We start from the raw sequence: 23504 nt of genomic DNA, 5'->3' as shown, positions 1-23504 counted from the left end.
TGGAGGGGGGGAGGGGAGGGGTTAAAAGTGTATACTTAACGTTTACGCGAGAGAGAAAAATAAACTATTGCTTAGACATACCGAATGGCTCGTCCCTCGCGGGAAGGACGGCCTGGATATACCCACATTATATCCAAGAACAACGTGGGTGTATATGCGCCGAAGCGTGTGATATCGAGGATTTGTAAATTGTCTTTCTCAAAATGCACGAGTTACAGGTACAAACGGCAGAGATAATCATCATCGACGCGTCTCTGAAAGGCATTTAGTTAGGGACCATTAACCGGCATCACCACTATAAAATGTATGTAATAACGGCAGTATCAAAGGCACACGAAAGTCACCCAAATTGAGAGGCCACGTGTATACCAGTTGGCCGAGAAAACGAGCCATTGATGCAGCGTGTACGTGTATTGTAGGGGGTGGGATAAAATCGCGGCTCGTTACTGCAGTCCTTTCCTCCCCTAGCCCCCCTGGCATTGGCCATCTATGGTGCGGACTGCTTGGCAGTTGGCAGTGACGAATATCTAAATTTTCAGCAACGGTATACAGGGGCTGCCGCGATTCGTGTACACACGCATATATATACGTACATGGCCGAGCGTATAAGCCTTTTTAGAGCCACTCATGCATCACAATTTGGATAGCCGGCGGTAGCAAAAACAGGCCTCACGCTCTTCGTACCGCGTTTACGCGCTGTGGTGTACGTATATATACATTGTATAGTCGTGTGTGGTGGTGGTGGTGTTTCGCGAAAATCGCGAAATTCGCCCGATGGCCCATAAATCTACTGTCCCCGTGTGCACCGTATATATGTATACGTATACCTATACCATCGTACAGGGCCTCGATGACATTATGTACCGAGCCGGCGGTGTTTTTTATATGGACTCGCCGACGCTACCGACCAAACGAGAATTTATGTATTTTTCAGGGGGGATGTATATAATAACTTACGATGATTGTTTCGACTATCTGCCACCCCTCCCCCCCTCCCTTTCGCGGATTTCGCGGCTTGCGTGTAATGTGGGCGCCGACAATTTCTGGAGCGCGCGGGCTCTGATTGATGGCTTTTCCGTGGGTATATTCGGGGCGCACACGTGAGAGGGGCAAATCTATTTTAAATTAAACTGCGCCGGGTTGAACGAAAACGCGCCCTCGGCATTGACGTCTCGGTGACTGAGCGCGTCGTTACCTCGTCTATAGGTACATGCGTGCGTACGGCGCTACTTTTTCAGTTCAAGTCACGAAAAAGAGAACGATTTTTATTAAAATACGGTAGCATTAATTGCGTGAATTAACGTAAGTATAGGTACATCTCGGGGTCGTCTCTATCGGGCATCGAGTTTAACAGGTCGGGCGGGGGATTTTCCATCGCCAAGAAGAAACAAAGAGAGGATGAGCTGTTGGAGGAAGAAAAAAAAAGGATGGAAGAGGAAGGGGTGGTGGCAGCGTACAAACGCCAAGAGGATGGGGCGAAAGCCACTAATCCTGCGCCAGCGTTAAATCTCGCGCGGCCGTTGGAAGGGGGGAGAGGGAAAATCTAGCCAGCCGCAGAGGTGGGCACGAATATGCCTTTGGCGGTGGGGTGCAAGTGCGGCGGGCAATTTATTTTTACTTTGACCGGGAAAAACGAATTTTTCCGCGAAAACTTGGCCTTTTCCGCGTAAGTGTATATATATTTCACGCGCGAGACATCCTTTTTTGGCCCGCGTATAATGCACGTAACTCACCGGGACCCGTTGCTGCGGTACATATACATACATACGTATATGCGCGCCCGGTGGTGCGAAAAACACCGCCTCCGTGGTACGACTGGAGCAAAGAGTTAGTGCCTCCGGCCTTAATTATTATTATTATCCATGATATTTCAAGGAAACAAAAAAAAAATTGCTCGTCTCTCTATCTCTTATATCGCACTAATGATCTTGGGGTCAACTTCAACGGCGCAGATACATAATACATCATTTGGATTTTTCTCCAAATGCTTAAAATAAAGAAAAAAAAAAAAAAAAAAAAAAAAATTAGTAATTATAGCATTTGGTTCAACTCTTTCTCAAATACAATTTGCGCTAAAAAAAAGATGCATAGAGTTCTATCGTGATGTTTTTTCCCTCAAACCCTTTTATTTTTTAAGTACTAACGATACGCACTTTGATTTACAGCTTGAGAGTCATTGAAAACTAGTTCCACCGACGCACAGATCAAAAAAAGGTTCGCCGAGCCCGTATATGAAAATAAGCTCGATAAATGAAGGTCGGAGAGAGAGAAAAAAAAAAAAAAAAAAAAGTACAGGGGAGAAGGGGCGACGATGATTATGATCCGGCATGGTTGGGCAATTTTTCCGCGCTTATTCCGCGTAATGTTTCACTGCTCGCTGCACCGATTACATCGGCCCGCACACCCCGCGTGGATCCCCCCCCCCCGAAATGGCAATGGGGTCTCTCGCTCCCCTGCTTAAACTTAACCCCCCAGGCTACTCCGATCCTCCGCCGTGACGGAACACGCCGAAAGAGAGACATTACGCTCGATCGACCGGCTCCTCTCCGTCGTCATGCGACCCGTGAGCCTCGTTGGCCAAATTGCTCGTGTATACGCATATATATACCTACACCACTTCCACCCCTCCCCGCAAACGAAGTGCTCACGTGCTCCCACGCATATAGAGTTTATAATTTTTCGTGCCGCTTGATGTATTACATTACACTGTTATGATCTTGATATACCGCACATGCAGCCACCACACGAGCCGAGTTTAAATTATCATTCTCATGCACACGCCTCGGCCCGCATATACACGTATAATATAGGCTCGGGAGGGACGATGTGTGCGAAGGAATGAAAAAAAAAAAAAAAAATAGAGGGTGGATAGGTAATCAGCCGCAGTGCGCCTCGGGTTACCGGGGGGTGGGAGTGCATAGGTGCGCGTATTTGAATTTCGCGAGAATGCAAATGCCCGTACGTACTCTCGAGTCGGGGCATGAAATCTCATTCGAAAGAGAAAACGATGGGCTCTCTCTCTCTCTATAGTATATGTTCATACTCACGTATATAAATATGTTGTGTAGGCATGTTGGGAGATCAGAGGGATCGGACGGGCGTTATCGTGCGATCGCGTATACGTATAAGGGGGTGGGGGGAGAAAACTCGCGCGACAAGGGGGGAGAATGAGAAATCGGGATGGAGCAAAGGTCGGGGAGAGAGAGAGAGAGCTTGATTCGAAGTAGATACGCACCGTCGCCGCAGATGCAGTTGGGTGTGTGTATATGCTCTGTGCACCGGCGAAAGTTTAAATTATCTTGTCCGGCTCGAAGGAGGGGCCCACGGGAATATAACAACGCGGATTGGTCGAGTCTGATTAGTTTGGCGGGTCCCCGACTCCCTCGTTTTATCCGAGCGCAAAATGTGTGTGTGTATATGTATTTGTACACGAATATATAGATAATACACACACCCCCCCGTATGTACCTCCTTTCTGTGTGTATGCGCTCACTTTTGCCGTGGGGGATGATGAGGTATCTGTGATTGCGATACGGGAGAACTTGAAAGTGGATTTCTTTCAGCCAAGTTGCTTGTTTAAAACAAAAGATATAAACGAATGTTTATATCTTACGCATTGAGCAATTGAGCTTAGAGTAAAAAAAAAAAAAAAACAAGATGCCGAAGAAAATGTACGTGACGTTTGTACTGCAGGTTGTTACTTGCGTCACTACGCAGCGATTGACTTTCCATTCGGCAGAGTGATCGTGGCTTGGAACCTAGTACCCACTGTATTACAAGTCCGTCCCTCTGCCATCCGATCCATTAAGATGGACGTATGATATCTTTACTAACTGTTTATTCCTTCGACAGGAATCATGGAACGAAAGGATGAAAAAAGTCAAAGTGACTCGAAAAAAAAATATGCGGCTCCAAGAGGCAATTTCGACAAACTCGAATACCATCGGTCGAAATTTGTATCGGGTTCAGCCCTTGAGCCGCAAGTAAATCTCCGCGGGGATGCTGAAAAATTTTTGAGCTCCGCGCGGTAGCGCCCGGAAAAAGCGAGTTTCGTGTGGGTATACCTAAAAGGATACAACAAAAGTTTTTCCCTTTGCTTGGCTACATGTACGAATAAGGGATGAGAAAAGTCGCGGTGCAGGGCTTTCAGAGGCGCACTGGCTTTATTTTCATTTTCCCTGTTTCTGGCTCTTTACCTTCCCCCTCGTGCGTATATATATGCACGTACCCACACACACGCGCGCGCGACCATTGTACGGAGTCCGTGTATTGGTGGTTTTCGGGAACATCGCGAACGCGGAATTCTCTTAATGCACTTATCTCTGTTTCTTCTTCTCCGGCAAAGGGGCGGAGGACGCTCGCTGTGACCGTTTATTACGCGGCTGCAGCGAGGAAAAAAGGAAAAACAAAAAAAATCCACCACCTGCGGGAGGGTAAAAGCTGAGAGTAGGTACACATCATACGGGTGGTAATCTTGTTTCGAGACCAACGAAAAGCTCCCGCTGGGCTACTCTGAAGCTGTTTTTTACGTGCCGTCCGCGCGTTTAGCAGCCTCGACTTTTCCGAGCAGTTTTTCATTTTATTTTCAACACAGACGCGGTTGTATCTCACAGCACGTGAATGTACACGCTGATTATACAATCTCCACTCCACTTGGTAATCGAAGCGTTGCGCATAATCCATCAAATTTCCCTACCTATATATATATATAATATATGGGACCTCGATGGAAGTGCTTATCGTTAATCAACGAAAATTCGCATGCCAAAGTTCGTGCATCTCGTGCGCGGTACACCGGCAACCACGGCCCCCTCGAAACATAACACGTCACGGTAATCGTTAGCTCCGATTCTAATACAAATTCATACGAATAGCGGCGTTAATTTTCATCCCGTAAACGCGGTGGCAATTCAGAACTCCCTACCATACACATACACACGTATACATGTATATTTATGTATGCTTGAAAAGCCGCATCGTCGATTGATACAATATTGGATTGCAGGTACTTTCATTAGCTTCGATTTAGCACCGTCGATCGAAAAAATAATCGATGCGTATAATCCCTTGCTCGCGAAACGCGAACGGGTATACCCACGCTAATCACTTTATTATCCTGAAAAATCAGGATAGTCAACCACGTTTTTGTATATATACATATCACTTTGATTATCTGCCAAGCCAAAACAATGCAGAAACACGATCCAACAGCATAGTTTGACGATTGGCACGCAAGCGAGGTAGGGCGAGGCGTATACTCACAGGGCCCATCGGAAAGGTATCAAGTGGCGTGGATGTATTTATATTATACCTACTTAGTTGCTCGAAGCTTTCGATCCAATCTGTGCTTCCTGTTGGCGGTCACCGGCTAATCCACACAACACCAGCCCTAGCGTGTATACGTATATCCGGTCGCGGTGGGGGGGGGGGGAGAGAGCCACCAGCAACGGAGCCGAAGAGAAGATAGAAGGACCATACAGGAGGGCTGTTTTAACGAGAGTTGTTTCGACTTGCTTCGGTAATTACGCGGAAATTACACCCGGGCATTCCGCACGAACAATCATCGACTCCCCCCCCCCATTGAATATACATGTATGTACGTGTACAACCCTTCCACCTTCATGGTTTGCTCGCGTAAGCTATCCCCCCCCCTACTATTCCTCTTTTTCTCTCGCAGCACTTACACACCATGTCTGGGAGAGAAGTGTATACAAACAAGGACATGGAAAAAACAGATTCTCGTATACATACATATAATGAAACGATAAAGGCACCAAAAGTGCTTTTTACGAGCTCGTGCGTCCAGAACTGTGACAATAACCCTTCGCTCGTGTACACGGCCCTATTGCCGTTGATCTGTAAATTTTTTACATCCATATAGCCCCACCGTGGCCACGGGAGCAAGCTCGGGTCACCAGTTGACGCCGCGCTCCGCTGGAATGTGTGAGCCCGTGAAATCCCCTTTCAACTACAACACCACACCCTCCTTCGACTATTCCAAGTATCGCGTCGGCGAGAGAGGGTGTGTGTACCTTGGGCGGCGAAACGTCGATCCACGCTGAGCCGTGCAGTGCCGTTTTACCCCTGTACAAAGCAACTCTCTGGTGTATGGCTAACCTTCCGTCCACTGTGTACCGTATATTTGACGGTATATAACGCCAATCGGAATGCCGTTCCTTGGCTTTCTCGCGCACATGATACTTTGCAACCCTGAGCGAAACGTCCGTTTGAAATTCGTATCTGAATAAAACTCGATTTTAACGCGTGTATTTTGCTTTGCCAATGAAACTAAACCGATAGCGATGATGATGATGCATTGGATTGCCAGGTTATATACACACATAATGGGGTACGGGGGGGGGGGGCTCGATTCAATTTCCCTCCGCGCGCGGACTAAAAGCGCAGTTTCTCCTCGGTGCGAGGGGAGTTCGATCGATTCACCGTGTGTATCTACGTCGCGGCGATCGATCACTGCGGCTACGGGAATCATCGTTGGGTGGGCGACGCAACGATGTAACACAGGTACGGGCGCAGGTATAAAAATCGGAAAGCCAAATGTATTGGAAGTAGGTACATTGCTTGCATACGGAGAAGGAAAGCTCGCCTCTTCTGTGTACTATGCACTTATCGATCTACAGGAGACGAATGCACATGTCGAGAGAAGAAAGCTACAAAAACTTTTTTTTTCATCTATATCCCTGCGCGCATACTTCCAGTTGGGTGTGTCCCTGTACGTATCAATACACACGTAGTAAGCGCGCAGCTGCCCTATATGTCACTTGTACAAAGTTTGGATGAAAAAAAATCTTTCATCCTCTGGTAACAAGCACCACATCCTTTGACGTGGGCATTATAAAACGTATCCATATACTTTGCAGCCCCGTTAGTCCAACCTGCTGTTAACGGCACGTATGTTATGGATATTATGCACACATGGTAGTTACAAACAAATAAAGTTGTAGCGGCAGTGGTGTTCGGCTTATTCAGCCCTACTGTGCATTAGCTACATCTGGTGGGGGCTAGGGGGGGTACAAGAGCAAGCAGTCAAATTGAGTGCGACGTAAGGCTCTTCCCCTCCCAACACCTCCACTCGGTGGCACGGATTGTTCTCGCGCTTTGCATTTTCGGAGGAGGAGGAGGCTCCCTCGCTTATTTCCCTTCCAAGACGACGACGAGTAGCTACAAGGGACAAAGGGGGGGAAAAAAGAAGAGCGGAGAGCCTTGTTTTTTACCGTCCCTCTTTATCCCAGCCATAAATCTCGCCAGTGGGAGGTCTGGGCTCTCTCTCTCTCGTTGCTCCTGACAGGATTCAACTCCAGGGGGGTGGGGAGGGGGAATCTGCGACACCTAACGAGTAACGGCTGCTCCTCTTTGGCGTCGTCTTTCGGGACGCGAATATTTCGCCGGGAAAGTTACGGCGACCCCTCGGGAGAGAGAGATCGAATGAACAGATATCGGCTCACCTTATCAGTGGCGAAATTGATAAAAGGGGATCTCCCCCCCCCCGGTGGTGTATACTTGCAGGTCCGAGGGTGACCCGTAGATTATCAGCTCGAAGCTCCCATTTCCGGGAAGATTGTTCTTCGCGAGTCTTTTTTCCCCTCACCCGAACCAAAGTTTCTCAACCCCCAGGGGGTTTAATTGTTGTGCTATTTAAAGAGGATAAATTTTGACCCACTTATTTCGTAGTACAAAGTAACGGGGGACGAGTGATTAAAGTTTACGTAAAACAACGGCACCCACCTCCAAAGGCAGAGAGAGAGAGAGAGCAATTGAAGCGCCTGGAGCAGTGGCAGTGTACAGTAACAGACGTTCATGAATATTTGAGCCGGCCGCGTTTGAGTGTTGTTCAACCAAATGCTCGTTGCAATGCAACGTGGAAGAGAAAAGAAAAACAAAACAACGAAAGCTTGAGCTTCGATGATACGCGAGCGGAGTACTGTATATGTACAATAAAGACGCCTACGAGGTGTGGAATCAGGGGCGCACCTGGCGCGAGGCGCCGTCGAGTCGCAAGTTGTAATTATACGCTCGGAAGATAACTACCCTCTCGTTTCCTCGGTGTACTCGTTTCGCGGCTCGAGTATATACCTACAACGTGCCGCGCACACTCCAAACTTCGGCGTAGGCAACTCTCCGGCAGGATTTGGATTCCCACCCACCCCCCTACCCCCGCGACGGCGCGGCTTTGCAATACTCTCGGCGCAAAATTCTAAGGAATAAGAGGAGGGAGGAGAGAAACTTGGGTCCGAAAACTCATTTAGTCCGGCGACGCTGTGCGCAAGTAAAAGGAAAGTGGAGGACTCGCTACTAACGCGGGAGGTAACTTGCCCGAGTTGTGCAGTGCACACAATTGCAATAGCCTATTGTTGTCGTTCCCATGCGACGACCGCGACTTTAAGCTATTTTAATTAAAATATAGCTCAACTGCGAGAGATAACGAAACTCGATCGAACTTATGAGAACCCTGGCCCGCCACCCTGTCGTCTCTTTCTCTCTTCAGTGTAACCTGTCCATTGCCACTGTATATGTGCCTCGTTGGGGTTTTACTACACGTTACAAAGGGAGATGTCGGCCCTTTTTTTCATAAATCACAAAGAGCGAAGAAACAAATTGACAGCTGCAGCGGAGCTCCGCGCGTGTCCGGCCGAACAAGCGGAGGTTAATTTTTTCCATCGGAATTGCAATACGGAACACAGCTCCGCTCGCTCGGATATTTTCACGAGGGGCACAAACAATGGGGGAACAAGTCCGCTCAAATGAATGCGCAAGGATGGTATGTATAATACAACGCGACAAGAACCGCGCTTGGCTCATCACCCATAACGTATACGAACGTGATAAAAAGATATTGGGTGTGCGTCGCTCTCGATATCTCCCGGCTCCTTTGGTCCTCTATATGCTGCGTGGGACGAAGGAGAGGAGAGAAAAAAAAAAAAAAAGGAGGGAGAGGTCGGTAGTTGGCTTAAATTCTCGGGGAAAAAATTGGGTGGGGGAGCTACGTCGTCTTCGTCGAATGGTCGCAAAGATTGAATGTACGGCGATATATATAAGGGTCCTGGAGGCTATTGCTGCCCCATCTCTCCTTTTTCGTCCTCTTGGTCATATGCCGTTAGATTTTTTTTCCTCCCTATGACGACGCGTACGCGCATAATCGACGGGACGATTGCAATTTATTGTCCGTGAACGTATTTCTTACTTGTCCACCCCCGTGTACTCCCGCAATGGCGTTTTTTCTCTGACCATACGAGTTTCCAGGGCCTAAGTAATAACATGCAAATTTCATTAGGTACATTGTGTTTTTTCTTTTCCTCCACCGATCCGCAGTGCAGACTCGTATATTTTCTCTTTCCCTTTATGCGCTCTCCGCTCCTCCAAACCGTCGGTAATCTCAGCTGCCTCTTGAGTAAAACAGATAGGTACACACACATTTGCATAAGCACACGCGTCTAGTCCTCTTTATTCGCCCCAACGTTTTACGAGGCCATAAACTGCTCTTATCCGCAATTTTTGTAGTTTGCCGGTTTTCGGGATAACGAGCCGGGAGTGACGAGTGAAACAGTTTTTTTTTTTTTTATTCCTTTTCTCGCTGGTACACGGTAAGGACAGATCGACGACTTTCGTAGGGCACTTGATTTCGGGGGAAACGACGAGTTATCCAACTTTTCGAAAAAATCGCTGACGCCGGAAAATGTGTTTGAAACTTATCGCAAAATCGCAGCGAACAAATCCTCCCTCCTTCCCGGGAAGAAATACTTGGCGCGAGAGTATCCAACACCGAAAAGTTCCGACCCGCAGGATTATACGTGTAGGTGTGTGTACCATTATAAAACAGCGAGCGGGTGATTCGTCAAAAAATCGTTCCACCGAATACACATTTCCTGTAGGCGAGCGCAGTGGCCAAAGTTACAAATTTTGCACCGCTTGCGTCCCCTATACCCTCTCTTTGTGTGTGTGTGTGTATATATAAAAGCGAGAGAGGGAATCAAAAATTCTCGTACGGCGCGGGAAGTATAAGTGCATCGGCGGAGCTCCCACGAGCAGCAGAGCGCGAAAGAGGCTCGATCTCCAGTTTACGGCTGCACCTATATGGGCGAGAATCGGAGCGCGAGCTTTGTTATTCGGGAGGGCGACTCGTTGGACTTTTGCTCGCGCCTTCCGGCCCGTGGTTATTGTCGCCGTTGGCAGCGCTGCTTTTTCGAACAAAGTTCGCGTGAATGTGCTCGCCAAGCGACTGCGACAAAAAAAAAACCGCCGATCGCTCCTTTCCGCCCGTGTATTATTCCCGCGCCGATATGCTTTTCAGCCATTCTTGTCCGCTGACCCGTGGAAAATCAGATTTTTTCCCCCTCGCTTCCGTTTCTCCCCATCGTTATTTCGCCCAAAGATTTTTCCTTTCCCAAATTTCATTTGGCTCGGGTTTAACGAGGATAGTCCCACTCGATGTTTGGGACGTTTTTTTTTACAAAAATACCGTCATTGATCGTCATAAAAAAATGGGGGGCCGGGGGGGACATTAACCCGATGGTGTGTCGCCGATTTATTCAAAATTATGGCCCCCCCCCCCTCGGCCTAATGATCCCCGCACGAAAACACCTCATACATTTTAACCAGGCCATCCGTCTCGAATAATCCCATCGGTTATTATACTTTCCCCGCGACAGCGCCAACAAAAACTGAAGCGATGTTTTTTCGCGAGAGTAATCAGTTGACATCGGAGCTTGAAGGACGACGATAAAGAAAAAAAAGGACGAGCTTCTCTCAAGAATAACAAGTCAAATCGAACGGAACGAAACACCCCAAGCGGCAAAAGTGACGACTCGGCGAGAAGCACACATGTTCTTCCCGAAAGCTCTTCGCCCCCACCCCCCACCATCGTGTGCCAATAAGCTCTTAAATCTCCGGCAGTGCTAAAGAGAAGCCCCCCTTTCTTTTTCCGGGACGTCGCTCCCGAGGGATAGCTCCTGTCTCCGGCAGAGAGGGCTAATCGCCACTTGTTCTCCCCCCCCTCCCATCCCGAAATTAAGACCGAAAGGAGAGCTCCCGCGCCTCTCTTTGGGATCGAATTTTCGAGAATTTCCTTCCCCAGCTCGCGACTCTCCGAGTAAGCACCACTTGGGGACGACCCCCCATTTGCGACACCTACTCTCTCTCTCATTTTTCAGCGTTGGCGTCCGTGACGTTACGCGACACGTGCCGCTCGTTTGTAAGGTGTACACAGTCTTCCCCTGTTCGGTTAACACGTCATTGCCCCAGTAAATTCTTCGCTCCCTCCTGTCGCGTGTATAATACTCTGTACACCTGCAGGACTGGATATACCATACGTTGCTGCAAGGAGGAAAAATGAGATGAGCACGCGCGTATGAAATATCGATCAGATTTGACGAACAACAGGTTTTAATCGCCACACCCCCCCCCTCCTCAATATACTCTCTAGTGTATCGATCGACACCGGAGACGTGTGTGCGATGCGTATGCGAAGAAACTTTTGATCCCTCCGTTGCGAGTGTTTAATTTAACAACTGCTCCCCCCCCCCGGTTGTGGGGTTGTTACCCATGACGCGGTCGTTGAGCAACGTCAAAAGTTCCCGTATACGGTGATGCACTTTTGCCGTGTACGGTATATAGGCTGAATTACGCGCTCTTTTCATTATTCATCCGTGAATTAACGTATGATTAATTTCCGAGCCGGGAGAGCCCCCTCGCTTTGTTTCTTTGTACGGTGGCGTTCGGTCCAATTGCATCGGTGACTTTTCAATTATCGTGATTAATTTGCCAACGGAAGCCCGTAAATTTGTAAATTGACCCCCTCGGGTACGTGGCTCGCAATGACGAGCGCATGTGTTTCGGGCCGCGCTTTGGGATCGCTCGTGCTTCATCCGAATCCTTTGTGGGACTTTCAAATGAAATGTAATACTTTTACTGTTTCGTTTGTAAATCTCAATTGGAAGCAGTACTTGAATTAATATAATATATCCGAGTATTATGCGTACATATTTAATAGGGTCCTTAGACAAGGTGTAAGTATCTGACCCTCTTTCTCATTGGCTCCGGATTTAATATCAAGTAGCGCAAGGATAATACCTTGTTCATTTGGTTTACATATGGAACGCGCAAACGTTTGAAACTCACATTTTTAAGCTGTGATTTATTAACTCCCCGGATGTTTGCCGATCGATTTTCTTTTAGAAAAATAATCGAAAGAAAAGAAGCTTCCGTATAATTTCAGATATAATTTAATTACAGTCTCCGTGAAAGGAAGAAAAAAAAAAAAAGAAAAGTCTCCTCCGTCCTGGGGGGGCGCGAGGAGGCTAGTCAAGCCTTCGTTTTATTCTCCCCCTAGAAATTCGTTCAGAAACTAAATGACATCTCCCGCGAATCCCGAGGTTTTTCCCCTGGGGCTTCTTTGTTCCTTTAAAAGGTACCAGGGGACGTGGGGGGTAGCGATCAGCGCCGACGGGCTGCGAGCAAAGTCTCGCCTCTCTCCAAGCGAAAGCCAAGACCACGGCAAGTTGAGTCTTTAATATAAAAAAAATGGGAAGAAAAAAAGAAGAAAAAAAAATCTGTCAATACGTGTAAGGAGTTTACGAGTGAGTCCTGGCAAGAAAATCTGAAAAAGATGTTCGACGAAAGTGATATTCCCCCGTCAAAATCCGATGTATACTGCACTGGTAGGGGGGTAGGACAGGGCACACCAGGCGAGCGTAAAAACACGAGGAGTAGTGAAAGAAGAAAAGTAGCGCGATGAAAATACGCAAAGGGGAAGCCGGAGCGAGTCGAGGAAAAAGTTATCCCGCGAATTTACGATACGATGTTTTCGGCGGGGGATGTAGTAACGTACACGCGAGCAAATAGCGTAAAAAAGAAGGGAGGCAGGAGGAGGGGGGGGGGGGTAGAAAAAGCTCGCCGGCTGCGAGGATACATATTTTACGGGGCAATCACCACAGGCCCTTATCTGCTGTTTGTTCAGCGCTCCCTCTCTCCTCCCTGTGCTGGCGCACAGCCTCCGCGTATATGTTGCGCGCGCGGCTGACGTTCAAAAGCTCGTGAAATGTACGCGGCTCCCGATTAATGAATCCTCGAGAGGAGTGCGTTAAAAATTTGAGCTCTCTTTCCCCCCCCTCCTGCCTCGCTCGCTGTTTTTCCTCTTTTTAATGGCTCTTCAGGTGTTTTAGTGCTCGCGCGTGATCGATGCCAGCGAGGGACCGCACTTTGATCGCCTCGACTAGGGATTACCCGAGTGTATAGTGTGTGTCCGGGGCAACAGTATGCGGCTGAGATTTTCGGTGCTGCTATTATTTTCGGGCGATAAATACGCTTTACGATGGCTCGTTTCTCCTTTCATTGCGAGCGTATGTAAATAAATGAATCAAACCCCGGGCGGCCCGTTAAATCGGCCGTTATTGATTTTTTATTCATATCGTTGTTTTTCTCCCCTTTTTCATCACTGCCCCCCGTGAAATGTACCGCTTTTGTTTTCAGCTTGGAGGTTTCGTCAATTGTTTTTTTTTTTTTTTCCTCAAGTAGAATTTTCAATAGCACCCGGAGCGTCACTTTTCTCCGGAGTCGGTTTTATTTCTTTGTAAAATCAGCCTCTCGCAAAAAGTACGAATCGACTCAACGGGAGGAAATTCCAACTCTCGTCGGAGCAGCTTGTTTACCATTGCGATCTTTTCAAGAAAAATTCGCTAGTTAAACAAGAAAACTCGGCCTTTTCTCCCGAAATATTACTTTGATACACTTAAAATCACCAGCTCAGGAACACTACAACACGTCGTATATATTCACGTATATACTAGCTCTCGCGGATTTTTCACCGGCTAATTTAATTAGTCGAAACTCGTGGCCGTGACTTCAATAGTTTCCATGAATGCCTCGACGCCAAAGCTCCTGTACATACTGCGTACACGTAGCCAAGGAACAAGAGCCCATTTCATCCGGTACCCGATCTCACGGTACGCCCATCCTTAGGTATACCCATTCTAATTAGTTTCCTGCCGTAGTTAGTCTCCGGTGGAAGCAAAGTTCGTGCGTACGGCCGCCCGGGAAAGGGTCCACCAACTCTGTCCGCGCACGACGACACATCGGCAAGGGTGGAGGGTCGAGCGCAGCTGGGAAAGTCTAGTCGAACGAAAAACAAACATCCGTTGGGGCGTGGGTGCCTGTACCAATATATATACATATACCTATATGTCGCGCCATCAGGGCAAACATCGGGCTGTCACAGTTGTTGCCGCCACTCTGTGGTATACGACGGTATTACACACTCACGCACACATGCAGGGGCTCGTTCGATTATTTACCGCTGAATCGGAGAGGGGAGAGAGCTTGCGATGCCCCTTCCTGACAAATTTCAAATCAATCTTCCCCCCTCCGAGGGTTTTCTCAAGTCACTCGGCTCATCCTCCGGGGTAGCCTCACCAAGACTCCCTTGGACTCCTTTGCTGGGTAACTCGTCGCAAAAAGCGTTTTAGAAGGGCAGGCAGAGGGAGGAGGGGGCTCTTTGATAAATCGTTAATGAGTCGGGATCTTTAATTAGCTCCGTTTTAGCCAGGGGCTACGGCGCGCGGAGTTTGCAGAGCTTTCGAGCCTCCGGTCTGATTGATGGAACACGGGAAGGCAAACAACCGGCCGGCGAGGAATTTTCCTTGTTTTTCCGACCCTGAAATTCACGAAATCCACCTTGGGGAAAAAAAAAAAAAAAAAATAGATATAGAGAGAGATGGGTGGTTCAAAGGAACCGTGAAGAAAACCGCGGAGGGGCATAACGAAGGGACTATGGGATTACCTTTCCATCGTCGTACAAAGACGGGGAGAGACGCAGACGAGTAACGCTCCGGGCACCCGAGTCTTGGACGTTTTTTTTTTTCCAAATCTCTCTTCCGAGCACTGTACAGTGTCGCGCTCGCGCCTTTACACTCGTGCACGAGAGGCGCATAGGGGCGAGAAGAAGAAGAGGTGGAATCGCTGCCGGCTAGGTGGTCATGTAAAATGCATGAAAACTCGGCCGGCCGCGTGCATACCACTAGTATGTGTGCTTGTGTATATACATGTATAATGGGCCGGGAGGGGGGAAGAAGGGAATTAAAACGCAATTTCCCGCACAAAGGGAACAGTTTATGCTCCGCCCTGGCACACCTACAGCTCACACTTTGCTCCTCTCGCTATTTTTCTTCTTTTATGCCAGCAGTAGACCGGCCGAGGGCGGTCCTCTCTCTCTCTCTCTCTCTGTGTCTGCTTAATGAAGCTTTCTCTCCGAGGGGATTCCTTTCTGTTTGCTCAGCTCTCGCCCTCGGCCTGCACTCTCTCTTCCCTCTTTTTTTTCCCCCCTGCTGTTAGTTACCGAGGCTACGTCCCGTTTATGTGTGTTTCTTGTAAGCACAACACTCCTTATTTTGATCCCTCGTTTTATTCCCAGCTGTGTGTTTTCGCCCGACGTGCTTGCAGCCCACCTGTACACGCTTATGGCCAAAACTAATTGGTTCGACGCTCAAGTGTGCGTATAGGTGTAGTCACGTGTTCAGTCGGGGTGAATGGGAGCCAATCAGCAGGGAAGTTGCCTTAACCAGATTGGACGATCCAACCTTCTTTTCTTATTTCAACTCGCAAAATTAAGCTCCGACCGATCGACCGAGTACACGTAACCACCAGAAGAAGAAAAAAAAACACCTTAGGCGATTAACCGACTGGTCATAGTTATACGAAGGGTGTACCGTTGAGTTTGCAAGTCCAGGGGGTGGAAGGGGAAAACGCCGCCCAAGATCGGAGGCAAAAGTCGAGGGCTCCGATCGATACTCGGGAGGGTGGGCCGTAGAAAGCTCATTTCCGGCTGCTGCAGCGAGATAAATCAAGCGCGTGGACCAGGGGGTGCTCCCGCATATTGTCTTATTGCGCGGTGGGTTTCGCGCGACCGGCCGCGCGTAAATCTCGGCTCGGCGTAAATTTCTCTATCGGTCGCGTGTCTTTTCTCGGATTTCGCAGGGTAGAGGGTGAAAAAAAAAAAAAAAAAAAAAAAAAGACACGTGGGCCAAGTTGGAGGAGATATACCGGAGCCGGTGGCGCAGATGGGAGCAAAATTTTATTCGAAAGAAATTCGATAGGGGCGCAGTATATCCTCGGCCACCGGTATCTGAGAATTGTCGTCGAGGGAAGGGGAATTCGTACACGCTGGAAAACGAGGATTTTCGTTTGGGAATTATCGCCGGATGGTTGTTTCGCGGGGTAAAACCCGTCTCGAAACTAAATTTTCACTCCCGCGCACCACCGCAGTTTGTCACGCGTTAAAGTAAAGCTTTAACCCCCTCCTCTGGCGTATACACACGTATATATCTTTAATCAGGACGAGAGGTAAAGGAATCGCCTAGGAATAGCCGAGAAAAAAGGGGGTGGAGGGTGATAGGGGTACGTATATATATATACACCTACGTATGTATATGCGCGGGTGGAAAGAAAGCCGAACGAGCACGGGAGGGATTCTCCCGGTTACAATGGGTTCGCGTAAAACAGGTACGACGCCGAGGCGGGACACAAAGTTCTTATATACGTAGGTATACACGGCCGGCGGGCAGGGCTGAAATTTATGGAGGCTACGGGGCTCGTAAGAATCAAGGGGTGGCTCGCTTTCTCCGCACATCCCCTTCTCGTACGCGCCCATTTACGGCCAGCGGAGCTACCGTGGCTTCCTCTTTCGATTTGCATAACGGGCTCTCTCTCTCTCGGTGTGGCTAACCGCTCGCCATCCTTTTCAGCTGCTGCTACCCCCCATTCTCGTGCTATATACGGTAGGAACCTGTCGTCGTGGGACTTGCCGATTCTCTACTCCGTCCCTCGTATATATACGAGCGCACATGCGTTTGAGTGATACGCCGAGCGAGAGCTTGGCAAACAATGCGTCAGCGTTTGCGAAAGAAGACACTGTCGTGCCGTCCTCGCTCGTACCTCTTTCGCCCTCTTTGCTGGATAGGTGTAGGTACGAGCTTCCTCTTTTATTTATCAGCGATGATTTTTGTGTTTTCGCCGTACGTGTGGAAAATGGGATTTATTCAACGAGCGCGGGGGGTAGTCGGGCAGTGATATCGCTGTGAGAAACGCAGGAGGGAAATATCTACGGTTCAATGGTTTTTTTTTTTTTTTTTTTTTTTTTTTCATTCGTCTGTTTGAGCGAAAAAAAATGGAACAAACAGGAGTACAGAGTGTCCCGGGTTCGAATAAACAGACGGGCGCATCGGAGAGGGAAATATCGTGCAGAGATGGAAAAAAAAAAAAAAAATCCCTGGGAAATATTGGCTTGAGAGATGGAGAAGCAAATCAAGACCAAATTTCGCCAAGGCTTTGTCGAAAGGAAGAAAAAACAAGAAGGAGGGCGAATAAATCAGTGAAAACACAAAGCAGAGAGCGAGAGGCAGCCCGTGCCGGGGTAATTAAATAAATAGAGCAAGGAGAAGCCGATAGAAAAAAAAAGAGGCTACAGAGCGAGGTGATTAAAATGGCAAACACCAAGCGCGGGGTGTACATGGCAAGGGAAGATTGTTAGTGGACATTCAGAACTTTCCACTCGTCGGTATTGCCTTCTTGCCTCTCTCTTGCTTGCTTGCTAAGTTTTCCACGATGTTTTCAGGCGTTGCGCTGAAAACCACCCCACGCGGCTGGCTACGGTTACTCTTCTTTCAGGCAACTTTCTTCCTCTCTTCTTTTCTTTCTTTTTTCGATCCCCTTGCCTCGCCTGCCTTCCCCCCCCCCTTTTTTTTTTCTTAAACACACTCGTGCTCTTCGATATTCTTTTTACTGCGCCAACCTCTCCACTGCCCCCCGTCCGAGCATCTCCTTTTCCCTGCTGTTTTTTCCACTCTTGGGTTTCGAAATAAAATTATTCTTTCAAAGAACCACCGGGCACTTGTCCTTTTCTTCTTGCGAAGATAGTACACCCTCGCAATAACTCACACCGCGTGCGCCTCAAAACATTATTTCGTCGACAAAGTTTTTGATCAAACGCAGGCCGTGACAAAGTATTTTTCGATGGCCCTTCCTTTTCGTATCCACCAGAGGAAAATTTCAAATTCACCCTCAAACGACTTTCCAACAACCGGGAGGGAAACACACGTCGAAACACGATAAAACCCGCCACGCGTATGAATTAAAAAATACTTTTTCCGCTTGCACGTACAATTAAATGCTCTCTCGTGTATGCATCTTTAACCAGACATCAGCTAGTGCAGTAATTGACGATTAATCCTTGAAAATTGACAAAATGCTGTAAAATCTTTCGACTTCTTATCGCGACTCTTAACTTTTATCTCGGTGTGATACACGTCCTCGTATTAATCTTTTCGTATCGTGACCCCACAGCAGCGCTCCCATTAAACAAACGTCCCAGAGTGAGATGAACGCATAAAAAAAAAAAAAAATAAAAAAAAAAAAGTGTCCCGGAAGACGCGGGAGAGGCGCGATAAGTAGATTATCTATCACGCTCTTCGCTCCCCATTATGTGTATATATATGTATACATGGCTCCCGAGACGAGCACGCCAGCAACTCCGGCGTCCGCAGAGAGAAGAAGAAAAAGGTGCTAGACAGCCGACGAGAGAGAGAGAGAGAGAAAACTGGGGCTGCAGAAGTAGCTGGTGGTGCTCTCATCCGCCAACTTGTCGCGATATTAATGAGCCGCCTAGGCCTCCTTATTTATCACCGCCACCCTCCCCCCTCCCCTGCGAGAATATCTTATTTCGTTTGCTCCTCGGTTTGCTCTTCCTCTTTTTTTTTTTTTCCCCTTCCCTTCTCGTTTTTTTTCCATGACTGGCAACTTTTTTTTTTTCTTCTTCTTTTTTACACGCTCCTCTTTATATTTCAAATGCGCGAGATTATCGAAAGATGAATGTACCTACTCCGGGGAGCGATGAGGCGCAATCAAACCCCTCGTGACGACTACCGTACTCCCTTTCCCTCGCTTTCGTATAGAGCTGCTCTCCGAGGGTTCCTCGAGGAGGAACACATCATTGGGGGGGGAGGGGAAGGTAGGCGTTTCGGCTCGAAATAGTTTTGCGGCAATTTGTTCAAGGGGGAGGAGGGGGAGGGCGTTGGAGATGGTATTTGCGTGGCATTCTTGCATACGGTCGTAAATTGGGGGTAATCCAATTGTGCCGGGCGAGTGAGAAACCAAGGCCGAGAACGAGGAAAAATAGTCGATTATTCCAGGCTGGTTTTTTTCCGAAATCCGCTCGGCGTTGGTTCCCCGATGGCTGTTTCTCGGTGGTACTACTATTTTCAGCTTATCTCGGGGGCTTTGTGTGCGCCTTTGCCTTGAAAAGCCGATAAATTCCGAGCGGAAACGTTCGAGTGTAATTTAAAGTGTGCATCGGCCCCTTAGATTTAAATGTTGAAATACGCAGCTACTCCTACGTCTTACATGGCAGTGATTTTTACGGAATTTGCAACAAGTATCTACAGGGGCATTAGATTGATACTTTACTCTATTATCTGTCAAAGAGTTAAGGTATCAACACATTTTTTTTACATCAAGAATATTTTCTTCAAGTTGAAAAACATGATTTTATTTCTGTACATCGTTCGCTTGAAGCTGTTCTTATGAATATTTTATTAGGTCTAATACATTTTTTTTTTTTTTTTTTTTTTTTTTTTTTTTTCAAGTAGGCAGCTACATATCATACATTCAAATGTTAAGTTGTACAATTGTTGGTTTTAAAAGTTAAATTGTGACGTACGATTGTCTGACTCTAGGCTTTCCGATTTACTACACAAAGGATTAAGTGTAATGTGGTGTGGCATTTTTAAGTAGTAATTATTGTAAATCGACACAAAAATTGAGATTTCTATTTGACACGTTGATAATTAGATTTTTCTGGAGATCAGCGAAAGACAGATTGAGGCCAGCCAGTGTTAATTTTAAGAAAATCCACCACGTAAATTTCCTCCCAATAACCCAATAATAGAAATCTCCCAAGCTCAGAAGCGTAGAAACGCGACGGCAACACCGTAGGTTCAGTAATCCTCGGATTCTCCAGAAATAAAAAAAAAAAAAAAAAAAAAACACCAAGGCGTTTATAATTCACTACAGTAGTCTCCCTTGGAGCTGTTTCTTAAATTTTTTACAGATAAGTATACTTGCTCGCCCCAGAGTTTTGCCCTGGCTTATTTTTACCAATGCAGCAACAACCAAGCAGCAGGAGGATGAGGCGGGATCGGGGAATACCTTGAAAAGTTTACGAGCGTTTCGCTAATACAGCTGCCGAGTAATTAAGATCCACAGGGAGGCTGCGGCGCCTCTCCCTCCCTCGGAACGGAACAAGAACGCGACTGACTGCCCGAGGAGAGGAAGTCGTAGGGAGTGCACAGACGGTGCTCGCGAATTACTTGAAATCCTGACTCCCCCTTACCCCTTTGGCTCCACTCCGCGAAGTATACTAGGCGCTTGGGGAATGCCGGACCGCACCATGGAATTTTCAATATTGTGCCGAGAGATTACCCTGATTAACGAGGCGACTACCATCGTCCCTCCCCTCCGGCGATTGGTCTATACAACAGCCCGACGGCCAACTTATTCTCAAGATATGTACACTTCGATTACGCCTTTGGAATTTCTTTTTATTTTTTCACGCTTTTGTGTGACTGCTCGTGTAAAGTATTTTCCAATCAGAATCGAATGGCTCGACGAGAGTCGAGTTGGCTGCTGAATTTTCAGGGATTTTTGAGTATTGCGTGTTCGGGGCACGACTGTTTCGGCCTGATGAACCAAATTCCCCTCCTGTATGTGCATACGCTCGTGGTACAGCTGAAAAAAAAAAAAAAAAAAAAAAAATCGGAAATCACGTCGCACCGTTTCAATAGCCGCCCCGGGCTCGTTTGCAAACAAACTTTCGCCGGTTCGATTGGGGAACATAGCGCGAGTATAAATTTTTTTTTTTTTTTGTTCTACCATATGCTCGTGCGCGGAAGAAGCTGCTGGAAAAAACTCCGCGCGCCACTGTTTTCGCAATCGCGGTAATCCCTCTGGGATAAAAGTCTCTTTCTTTATTTTTTCAGAGGCTGGCTCAAAGTGACGCCACCAGGGGGGGGGGGTAAAAGTAAGTAAACGCAGAGCGGGTGGAGAAAAAAAGGACGAGGGGGGCACGCGCGTGCGGAAGACGACGTGGTCCGGGAAACGGCGCGAAAACGCACTCGCCACGTTCGAGGGGGTTAATTAGCGGAGGTGAAAACAGTCGCGACTACTCGAGGAGGGGGGGTGGGGGTAGTTCAGAAGTTGGAAAAGAGCATGGCTGTAGAGGTAGGAAAACGGGGGGCGCTCGGTTGCTTACTCTCCTGGAACTTTCTTGCGGTGCTCGCCTTCCCGGGGAAAAACGCCTGCCAAACGTATACGAGATAATTAAGCATCCCCGCTCCTTTTGCCGAGCGCATTTCGTAATTGTTTCTTCCTCCTTTTTCCTCTGCACTCTCAAAGCAACAACTCCCTGGCTTTTCATTAAAAATTTTTCAGTGCCCCCCCCCCCGAACGCTTGATTAATAAACGATTGGCGCCCTCGAACTGATACACCGTTGTTTACCAAGTTTTCCCGGCAAATTGCCCACTTTTGCGGCAACTTTTGAGGGGAGAGGGGGGAGGGACGATTTTCCAGAAATGCCCAGCGTTCGGAAATAATTAATTTCTTCCGCGGCCTCGATTCGTCATGTGATATTCAACGAAAGGGCGCCCTCGAAGTTTGGCCATTAAACGTGTAACGTATGAAGATGGCCCTTGGCTGAAACTTTTGCCCGAGAGTCTTTTTGTTTATCCGCCCGTATTTCTGGCAAAACATGGGATACGTTCGTTTTTACACTCGGAAACCCCAATTGCGTATAAATAATGCAATACACCAACGGTGCTTTGTATTCGTAAAATCATCCACTTCGCTCTAGGCCGTCGAAAAACCCCCTCGTATCAAATTCGTATCGCCGACATGAAAATATGGGTCAGTTTTTTTTTTTTTTTTATATAAACCGAACGCTGTGAAGTATCGGCCTCGAAATATTATTATTCCTTGCGCTGGTGGCAGAAACTGACGCGAGCAAACTTTTCGCGAAAGAGCGCATCAAAAGCGAGAGGAGCCGAACAATGCCGGTCAATCAGCGGAGCTTCCAAAGCTATATTCGGAAATCGGCTCGATTATATACGCGTGCAACATCTGGACGCTGTGCACGTGTAGGTATATATTACATACTACAACTCTCTCTCTCTCTCTGACTCACTGCTTAGGTGATGTACAGCATGATACAGGTCGTGATACCGTGTCGCTTGGTGTCTCGGGCATCAAATAAAACGTGCCCTAATTTTCGCCGCCCCTCTCAAAATTGTTGTTTAATTTCGCCGCTCTCGACCTTATTAAACGAGCTTTTTCTCTCCGACGTCTTCAGTTTCATCCTCGAGTCTCCTTTTTATCGTCTCTGTACGCCGACCCTAGTCCCTTTTAAGTAATAGAAAAAAAAAAAGGCTTTTTCATCACCAGTCGCGTGTACAAACAGGCCATGGCGATTCGTGAGCCCAAGCGGAGGTATTAAAAGTAAAAATGGCCAGAACGAAAAGCGTCTCTAATTATCATTTCTCATTAAATCGAGTCCCCTTTTCTCCGAGCACCGTCAGGCTCGGTCGCGTCTTATTCCTCCCCGGGTGAAAATTTTCCGCCCTACTTTGTCGCTCGTCAAACACTTGGAATTTCTATATCCCGCCGGAGAGTGCCTCTCTCCCTCTCGTGCTCTCTTTTCCCCGGCTTTTTGATATAATTTCTTAATAATTATTCAAAGAACGCGGCCCCAAGTGGAATAGCATTACGCGGCCTTTTGTGCGCGCAAATGTATGAATGCCGGTCTCCCTCCCTCTTTGGGCTTGATATCTCAGCGACAGTTTATACACTTATATTTCGTCGAGTCAAAGAGCTTTGCCTCTTCCTGCTCCGGATTCGTGCGAGAAAACGTCGAACGTTACTTCGGGATGAGTTCTATTCTGTCACAATTAATCAAGTTACTTTTACGAGAACGGTCGGGGGCTTTTGGAGCTAAGACTTTGAGAAGTTATTTCTAGCTGCCGTTCAAAATAAAATTAGACAAATGATATAATAATTTCCAGGGGTTGCAATGAATTTTCTCGATTGTAAATGCGAGTCTCTTTTTCGAATAAGTATATTTTCCACTTATAAGAGGTAAAAGTGGGTAGGACGAAAACTCACGTGGTGGCTGGATCAGAAAAATAAGTTCTGTATCGCAAATGTAGATACTCCTCCTCGCGTTGGTGGAGGAAATTCACTCAGTCGAGTCCAACGTCTTCGCAATCTGTATCTCCGTCTTGCTTCCGTTGCAAAGCTCGCACGTTAATTGAGCGCTTATTCAATCTCGACTACCGGCGTCGGGAGTCGTCGCCGTCTACCCACCAACGTGTAGGTACCACGTGCACATAATTATTCCAAAGATGTTTGGGTCGACTAGACGCGTCCAAATAATGTCCCGTGGTCTATTTCTCCCGCG

At 47.6% G+C, this 23504-nt stretch overlaps 1 protein-coding gene across 1 annotated transcript in view; it reads left to right on the top strand.

The window, feature by feature from the left end:
- tei (irregular chiasm C-roughest protein teiresias) overlaps nt 1–23504 on the top strand; it is a 158279-nt gene that overhangs the window by 63202 nt on the left and 71573 nt on the right. The gene's annotated exons all lie outside the window — the stretch shown is intronic.

This window comes from Copidosoma floridanum, unplaced genomic scaffold (assembly GCF_036245765.1).
Source record: "Copidosoma floridanum isolate Cflo_tuat_1 unplaced genomic scaffold, Cflo_Japanese_pri ptg000007l, whole genome shotgun sequence".
Classification (NCBI taxonomy): Eukaryota; Metazoa; Arthropoda; class Insecta; order Hymenoptera; family Encyrtidae; genus Copidosoma; species Copidosoma floridanum.
Note: the sequence above shows the minus strand (reverse complement) of the source record. Positions and strands in the feature narration are given on the sequence as shown.